The following is a 9,548-nucleotide window of genomic DNA, read 5'->3' as shown; positions in this document are numbered from 1 at the left end:
ACATAATGCATCACTGTGTGCTCCCCTTGCTTAAGAGCCAAGAACTCTTCTAACTTCATGGTCATCACACCGTCCAGAATATAGTGTGCCCTGAAGGCATCCTTGAACTCCCTCCAGTTGATTTGGTGACCAGCGGGCTGTACTGCTACCAAATTTGCCCACCAGGCACCAGCAGCTCCTCGGAGTTGCTGTGCCGCAAACCTTGGTTTCTGAATCTCAGTACAGTGAATCAGCTCAAACTTTTGCTCTATTGTCCTAAGCCAATCGTCAGCTTCTAAAGGTTCTTCTGCCTTAGAGAACATCGGCGGACGGGTGTCAGTAAAATCAACATAGGTTGACTCATCATTTCCATTATTACGATGACCACGATTAGGGTATGGTGCCTGTTGGTTCTACACCAATTCCCTTAACAGCCTAGCATTCTCTACCGTTGCGTTGACGAGTGCGGCTATGGCATCTGCCATAGTCGAAGGCATTGGTGGAGGATTTGGGCACTCATCATCGTCATGCGAGCCACTAGCACCAGTTCGGGTGATAGGACGAGGCATCTGTTAGAGAAACACGTTTACTTACATTATTCTTTATTGAAAGCATTTAAACGGTTTCTTGCTACAAAGGGTTACTTATTTAAATTACATGTCTTGTATCCCACAAGACAACCCTAGTTTACTAGGAAAGCAGTAAAGGAACTATTACTACTCCCAGCTCTCAGTCTTCGGCATCCATACCCATATCAGACGAAACCTCATCTTTATCTGAGAAGTACACTAACTCCTCAGGATCCTCCTCTTCTTCATTCTCGACTTCTCCTGGATCTACAATCATTTCTTCATCTGTAACTTCACCATCCCCATGAGGAGGATGAAGTTGAGCGTACAACAGGTGGACATTCTCATGAAAAATGGCATTGTCCATCTCTAGGTCTTCTACGTAGAACTCCAACTCATGGACGCGTTCATTGGCCACATCCTCTCGTGTCCAGGCTTCATTCTGTAGCTCCATGGTCATGGTGATGCCCCTTTGCATTTCCGCCAGCTCTTCTTGATCTTTGGCATGAGCCCGACGAAGAGTGTTGAGCTCCTTGGTAAGGTTCTTGATGTTGGCGGGGTTGCTTAAAGATCCTTCATCTCCTAGGTTCTTGGCACTTCCTTCACCAAGCTCCTGGTTTCGCGGTGCCAACTGGTGACGAGGGACTCCATGAGGTCCCGTGGACTTGCGTGCGGTTACCTTGGTCTTTGCCATAGCCTGTAGAATTTAGGGTAGGACTATAAGAATAGCTTGAGGATAATGGAGGTTAGCAAGATTGGGATTGACCTTACTTACCCAACCACTATTAAGGGGAATTATTATGCAAGGTGCTCAAGCATGATGCATGAATCGATCTTACGAATCTAAGTACAAAAGATTTATATAATCATAAGTACTAGATTTTTAATCAATAGGACAAACCTAATCATATTATCCGCCACAAACTTTCAAATAAGATAGGATTGAGTATAGATCAAAGGTAAGAAGAAAGAAATTTGAACTTTAAAATATCAAGTTTACTTTCTTTGATCCAAATCAATTTGAAGGTTTTCCAAAGTAACCTACAATGATCTTAGATGGGAACTGCTCTGATACCAGCTGTGGCAGAACCTCCTAAGAAATCGGGCCCACGTGCACCTATCGTTGTCTTAACAGACCTCGGATAGCGTACTCGAGTTCCCAATAACTCAATAGGTCTGTCGGGTGTCCTTGGGAAACCCAAATCATCCACGATTCTCTTTTCAAACAGGATCCCAATCACAGACATTGCAGATTACAACAGTTTATTCAAATATATACATCAGAGTAAAAGATAGCGAAAGTCTTAATATAACATAGTTTACAAACCAGTTGTTTTTGAACTTACAATACCATAAGTGTCATACAACCATAGTAGCGGGATAATATTACATTAACTTTATTTATCAAACAAACTAGTGCCTTGTCCAAAGGCCACTCATCACTCCTCATCGTCATTGACTTCAAACACAGACATGCAGCAGGGACCAAAACAAGCCTGCGCATGTGACTCACCTGCAACAAGGGTTAACAAACCCTAAGTACAAAAGTACTCAACAAGACTAACCCGACGTAAAGGGGTGTAAGACTTTTAGAGATGCAGGGTTTGGGACAAGATAAGGATGTAGCAAAATTCAAAGTACTCTGCCAAAAGCTTACTATTCTTATCCTATTTTCAAGTTTTACCCCTAAGTCCTTTTAGTTCATTATCTCAAACTAAATGTACATTTCCCATATTCCATTCCTTCTCATTCCATTCTTTTCTCATATTTTAGTAATTCACCAGTCCTGCATTGCTTCTATAATGAATCGAGTCTCCATATCCGTGGAGCGCCGGCAATTCGAATTGATTCAAGTTCCAGCTGGGGATTCCTTATCACACGACATATGTAGAACTTAATCTTGCATATATCAACCTCGCTACCGGATCCTCCTATACTAAGCCGTCTCCACGCCACCCAAGAGTATAGCACACCTCAAATCTGGCCACATTCCAGCCACGAGGGTACACGCTACTCTCGCCATCTCTCCACTCCCAGTGCGTGGGCATTCGTCTTAGTATGGGATTAGCCGAAGTAGGCTTATCGGAGTATGTGACCAGTACTACAAAGTGTCTCGTTCAGAAGATCCACAATGAGTGGCCTTTAAGCGACATAGCCGGCAACATTACTCAACATTCAAGATAAGTCACCTGACTAGTCTCTAGTTCATTCTACTTTCTTTCTTTCTTTGGCCAGTATGCCATATTTGATTGTATCGAAACTTTTACTTTGAAAGCCTATCATAAAGCATACTAAGCATTCTACGCCTTTGTAAATGAAAACATCTTCAAGGATGGTAAACAATTATCAAGGTAGGCAATGCATCAAATAGGTAACATTTGAATTAATCAACTTAATGCAATAAATAACATAGGTGATAAACTTTTCAAAGTAACAAGGCAATGGTTTAATGCATAAACTGAGGCTTGCCTTCGTTGACGATCTCAGGTTCCGGATTAGTATCACAATTATCGAATCCCGTGACAACCGGGGATTCTTCCATAACTTGCTCAACTAGAATCGTCTCACTCTCGGGTTCTACACAAAATGATAACATATGCTTTAACATGATGATAATATAAACATGATGCTTTCATGGTGCATGAAATATAACAACACCTTGAATACAATTTTCCTTCATGGTACAGTTACAAGCGAAACTAACCAAACCATATTCGTAACGGATGTGACCACACCAGCACCGACCACTTCGGCGAGCTCTCCGACCACTTTGGTGAACTCTCCGACCACTATGGCGAATTCTCCGACCACTACGGTGAACTCTCCGACCACTTCGGTGAACTTTCCGACCACTACGGTGAACTCTCCGACCACTTCGGTGAACTCTCCGACCACTACGGTGAATTCTCCGACCACTACGGTGAATTCTCCGACCAAACTGATCTTGAACCCTTCTGGTCACCAAACATGGCCAAAACAAGACCAAACACTAATCAAACACTTAGGGTTTGCTTTTATTTATTTTTGAATTAATTTGGAAATAAGCCCAAAAATGAACTTCTTCCAAATGACCTCAAAATTTTATATAAGCTTTCTTATGTCAAATTAGTGTATCAAAACAAATTTCATAATTTTTGGAATTATACAGTGGCCTACATAAATCATGGAAATATCATTTATCAATTAATTGACTGAATATTTGAACATTAAAAATTTATTCAAATTTCAAGTTTCAAATTTTTAAAGCATACTAGAGCATGTACAGAGGCTACACACAAAATTTCAGAATTTTTGGAGCTATGATAATTTTTCTACAAATTTCCAAAGATCTAGCACTATTCAAAATCAGAAAATAACAAAACTCACTATTCTCTCTCTTGCTCTCACTGACAGCCGGCCCCCACCTGTCATCCCCAACCTCAGGCATTGACTGTGGCTGCGACGGCGCTGACCAGCGCAAACTCGCCGTCGGTGAGACTAACAGCGACGGCCAAAGCACTGACATGCTCACAAGAGCTAGGCGCATCGATCAGTGGCACTTTGGAGGTCGATTACGACACGGAACAAAGCTAACGCCGACCATGGCGGACGCGGTGGCACGGCAGTGTTACGTCGGCGAAACAAGATCGATAACAATGAAACAGAGAGTACAGGAAGCATCAGTGGCTCACCCCGATCGCGTTGAAGCAACAGGCGAGACCGGAGAAGCTACGGTGACGCGTTTCGACGGTGATCGGGATCACGGCGGAGCGGACCTCATCGATGACAGCATTTCGGCGACTGCAGTGGGCAAAACAAGCAGGCAAGGGTGGAATAAGCACTACAGCATCAAGACGAAGCCATAGAGTCAACAAGCAAGGACAACGGCTCACCGGATGAGGCTGGCCACGGTGAATCGGAGTTTCTATTGAGATCGCCGGCCGCGAGGAAGATGAACGTGTACAGCGAGCTCTCGGTGAAATCAGGTAGTAGCAACAGCTCGGTCAGATGCGCAAGGAGCAGGCGAAACTGGAACATGGCTTTTCTGGGGCTAACTTGCGCTGAGGGGACGAGAGAAGCTCGCCAGAGTTGAGACGGCGGCGTCGGGAAAACAGAGTGAAGGAAGAGAAATGAACGGCGTCATCTGGTTCTTATAGCTCGGCGAGGAGCACGCGGACTCAACACGCAGCGTGCTCCCTGCGCCAGCGCAAAGCCAAGGGCGGTCATAGGCGCGCCTGGAAGGCCAGAGAAAGGACGCCGGCGGTGAGGCGGTGACGCCCTGCAGTTATCTGAATTTTTGAAATAATTACAGATTTGCCACTGCGTCTATTTCTCAAATTACTCCCAAATTTTCTAAAGAAGTTGAAAATCTCCAAAAATGAAAGTTGCTCAACTTTTCAAACTCTACAACTTTGCTTCAAGGAACATTTTCAAATTCTGCCTACATTTTGAAATTTGAATTTGGGGTGTATTTAAGCATTTGAATCATTTCAAAATTACTCCAAATTTTATATGTAAACTTGAAAAACTTTGAATACCAAAGTTGATCCACATGAAATAATCTCCAACTTTGCTTTTTGCCTCAACCCCAAATTCTACATGGATTTTGAATTAGTCAAAAGGGGCAAAAAGGACTTTTGTGATTTGAATTTGAATTCAAATTTGATTTGTCTTCCTTTTACTTAAATTTTGATTTTTGACCAGTAACATGGCCCATTAGGGTTATTTGAGTCAAATGACACATGACCTCACATGATCACATGAATTTTGACCCTTGTAGTCATGATCTTTATTTAGGGTTTTGAATCACATCACATGAAATAATAGCATTATGAAATAAACCTTATTTAGTGAATGCATTCAAAATTTTCTACTTTATGAATGCTTTGCAATGCATATGATGACATGTCAAATTTTAGTGCTAGGTCAAAACAAAAAAGTATTGATAACCTTTAACTAAGCAAGATATATATTCAAAGTAAACATAGCCATGTAGATAAGAATATGATAAATTGATAATAAGTCTTACAAGATGTAGAAGTGAAGATACAAGGCTTTGCCAAGCCTCCAAGACTAGATCTGGACCTTGAGCAGGAGCTCAACTCGACCCTCAGTTCTGACCTACTAATCTACTACATTGGAGAGTCTAGACCTAATCCTCCTAGTGTATCTTAATCTCTGAATGAGAGATACGAATTAGGGTTTTCAAGATGGCTCTAGGGAGGGGGTAGGGGCTGCTATATATAGGCCGGGGTAGAGTAGGGGGCAAGGAATCGAGGTGGAGTAGGGGGCAAGGAATCGAGGTGGAGTAGGGGGCAAGGAATTGCCACATCATCAATCCACGTCAACTCCCTCGACCACCGTTGGATAAACCGACCTAAAATCGCCTTAAAATCAACGGTGTAGATTGTAGGAAGGAGTATGAAGCGGTGGAGGGCGAGCGGGCTCCGTAGCAGGCCGGCCGGCCCACTTTCATGGCCGTTTGGCCCAAGCTTCGGTGTGGTGTCTTCTAGAACCTTCTAGAGTTGTTTTTTGCAGTTTTCGCGGGTTGAATAACTTGTCGTCGGTTTGGTTATTTGGAGTGTATGACAGTAGTCTCGGAAGCTATTTTCTAGATAAATCCTCCCGCATACAAATATTTACCAAAACTCATAGAATTCGTTAGTTTAAACCCCTATACATATGTTTGGTGATGGAATTAAGTACATATATAGGATATGTTGACAGTTTATAATTGGTGTTAACGACCGTCAACACCAAGATTAAGGACCTCATTAGTGCATAGGGAGTAGCAAGTGTGCATCCACCTTTCTCATTAAGTTTGTCTTGGTCAAGTAAGAGTTTGTCCTTGTTATTCTTGGTGATCTCAATCACCTAGACGGCTCGGTGGTGATTGGATGCTTGGTGATCATCCGACGGAGCTTGTGGATGACCCAAGTCATGGTGTGAGCAGTTGTGGGCGATTCACCACGACAGAGTGTCGAAGAATCAGGCCGTAGAGAGCACTTGATCCTAGCGCGGGTCAAGGGGGAGCTACACCACACCACAACCAAAAATAGTGTCGGAGGTGGGTCGCTAAAACTACCAAAATATCAATGGACGGTCGGTCGCTAAAAACTTTATAACATACGGTGTGTCACTTTTTCTCATTTCTCCAACCGAACGTCGGCTGCTATTTTTATTTTACTTTCGGTCGTTAAAGTCCAATATTTATATCAACCATCCATCGCTATATATATATATATATATATATATATATATATATATATATATATATATATATATATATATATATAAGGCTTGCGCGTGGTCAGCTAAACCATTTCACACCTAAAGAGCCCACTAGTTAGAACCTATAAAACTTTGCCAACCCCAAATTTTCCCTCTCACGCCGCCACAAACCTCGTGCCTCACACCTGACACCTCCAGTGCGGCGCTCTCTGCCCCTCACCACCGTCTGCGCTCCCTGCTCCTCACGTCCGGCGGCGCGATGTTGATCCCCAACCAAATCCCACGGATGGCGGCGGCGGCAGGCACCTTCCCCTCCTGGATCCGATGCCATGCCGCTCCCCTTCATCACCGATGGCGGCTATGGCGGCTCCGTCCACCGGTGGCGGCGTCCTCTCCACTCCCACGTGGGGTGGCGCCACTCGCGGTGGCGGTAGCCTACTTCATTCGGCGTCCTCTCTCCTCACCCCCACTCCCTCCGCACCGACTGCCGGCTGATGGCAACTCCAACTCCCCTTCACCAGCGAAGTTCCTGATCCATGGATCCATGATGATGAGCCGGTGAAACTCCCGTTCCTTGTATGCCTGCCCCCATCGATAAAGGTTGGTCTCCTTCCCAACTCCTTCCGACTCCTAATCTGCCATCTAATTTGATGAAGAAACGAATTGCTTCTTGCAATGCTAGAAGAGAAACGTTGTCTAGGTCTCCAGGACCATCCTTTCCTGAGAATCGTTGTGAGTAGGGACTGGGAGGCTTCATATTCATTTGCCTACTCATGTTCCCGGCAGATCCAGTGTGTTCACAAGTAGTATATTGTATTCTACTTTATTCTTTCAGCAAGTCTGTATGTAGTATTTGGTTTTCTCATTCAATGCTGTTTACTGGTTACTGATAATTGACTTGTCATTGACAGGTCACCGGCATGGTCCCTGCTGAGTATCTTCTGCTGGAGCACTCTTGAATGCTACAAGCACAATGATGAATCCTGATGGCTCCTAGATCTGTCAGTTCGGTGCTGTTCCAAAATTAATAGTTCGTTTATTGACTAACATATGTTACAAGTTATCTCACACCTTTAACTCAGTTCTTCAGAGTAAACCTTTTAACTCAGCTCTCCAAATTCTTCTCAGATCCATTTTGGGCTAGCCGCAAACGCTTTTTAAGTTAGCAGTAGTTCTGGTTGTATAGTAGTATATATTTGAACATAGTAGACTTACCTCTGACATGTTCTCGCATAATGAATACTACTTTGTATTAGTAGTTTTAGTAGTAACCAAATACTTCATAGGAAAACATGGCAATAGTAGTGTTAGTAGTATCAGACATGGCATTAGTAGTATTCAATGTTTACAAGTCTTGGGCTCATTGAAAAAATTCTCATTTTTGCCAGACCATCTTCATGGCTACCTTAAAATAAGTCAGCCAACACCAGGCAAGTGCTACTCCCTTCCTCGATCCCTTCAAATTAAATTTATTGATCTACAAGTTGAATTTACAAGTACTGGATGTGTGGATTGAATAGAGGATAGCTTATCAACTTGTCTTGTTGAATCATTATCTTTGTTGTCTGCTGCCACATGTTAAGGGATTTCAATTTCACCATCTGCATGCCTCTAATGCCAAGTTCTAACATCAGCATGGAAACATTTTTTTCTTGATTGGAAAGACTGAAAGAGAAAAAAGAGGGCTCATCAACACCTTTGCTAAATCATAGAGACCAAGCCCTCCCTTCTCTTGCTGCACAATTTACTTATCCTATTGTATGCGCAACTGTGCTGGTTTTCACTGATCCAAATGACCTTCCAAGGCTGAACCACACACAAAAAGGAGTGATTAAATAGGCTTCAGGAGGGATTGGATGAGGAAAACAAGGGCTAGCAACATTTAGAGTAATGCAGGTCAAAGCACACAGACCGCAGCCACGTATCTAGTAAAGGACATTGGGTTTGCACATATATGCCTGACAGACACTATCAGGTTCTCTGTATAAAGAGCAATGCATGCCACACTATCACATTATTAATTTTGAGACAACAAACATCCCAATGATCTGCTTAAACTAAGCATATTTAATTCAGTTGCATAGAAACGTATGTCCTCTACAATGCCTGCCCTTTTATCACTGTCTGTGCAGCAATGATATGTTTATGAAATCTGCCATTTAGTACTGGCATTGATCTGGGTTTAGTGATCAAATGTAGCATTTAAGTCTATATTCACAGTGTGGATTTCGATTTATGAGTTTGTTGGAAGCTTATGAATCTCATATAAATCTCATTATCCATTTATATATCTGTTGGAAATTGGAATATGGAACTAGGTTCCTGTATTCTTTTTTTTGTATAAGAATGTTCATAGGTTTAGTCCTTTTTCATCACTCATGAGACAACTTGCGAGATGTTCAGAGCCACCAGACATACCTTTGTTGTTATGCTGGTTATATGTTACATAATTTCTTTATTTGCAACAGCAATGCACACTTTACCTTTATCTAAACCTACTACAATGTTGTTTGATAAATGAATGTGAGATGTTATGCAGTTGTTCTTTCACAGTTACTAATGCAGCTCTTGACTGAAATTGGAGGAGATTACTTGTGCTAGCTTCTTTCCTTGCATGGCAGTTGTAGGCTGGAGTCAGTAACGATGCTCATGGTGAGACCTCGCCGTCATGGAGGCCAGCGTCCAAGCGCAGAACTCATGGTACCTAGGTCCACAACATGTTAGGACACTGGGGCGCGGCGACATCAAGCCGCAGGCAACAACACCCCTATGTCATGTGGCTTGCGTGAA

At 42.9% G+C, this 9,548-nt stretch overlaps 1 long non-coding RNA gene across 1 annotated transcript; it reads left to right on the top strand.

The window, feature by feature from the left end:
• Positions 1-6,972: 6,972 nt before the first annotated feature.
• On the top strand, positions 6,973-9,548 carry LOC136473529 (uncharacterized). The gene is made up of 3 exons (XR_010762654.1): positions 6,973-7,358; positions 7,670-7,763; positions 8,147-9,548. It is a non-coding gene; the product is annotated as an uncharacterized lncRNA (long non-coding RNA).

This window comes from Miscanthus floridulus, chromosome 8 (assembly GCF_019320115.1).
Source record: "Miscanthus floridulus cultivar M001 chromosome 8, ASM1932011v1, whole genome shotgun sequence".
Classification (NCBI taxonomy): Eukaryota; Viridiplantae; Streptophyta; class Magnoliopsida; order Poales; family Poaceae; genus Miscanthus; species Miscanthus floridulus.
The sequence above is the reverse complement of the archived record's forward strand: the minus strand, read 5'-3'. Positions and strand labels throughout refer to the sequence as shown.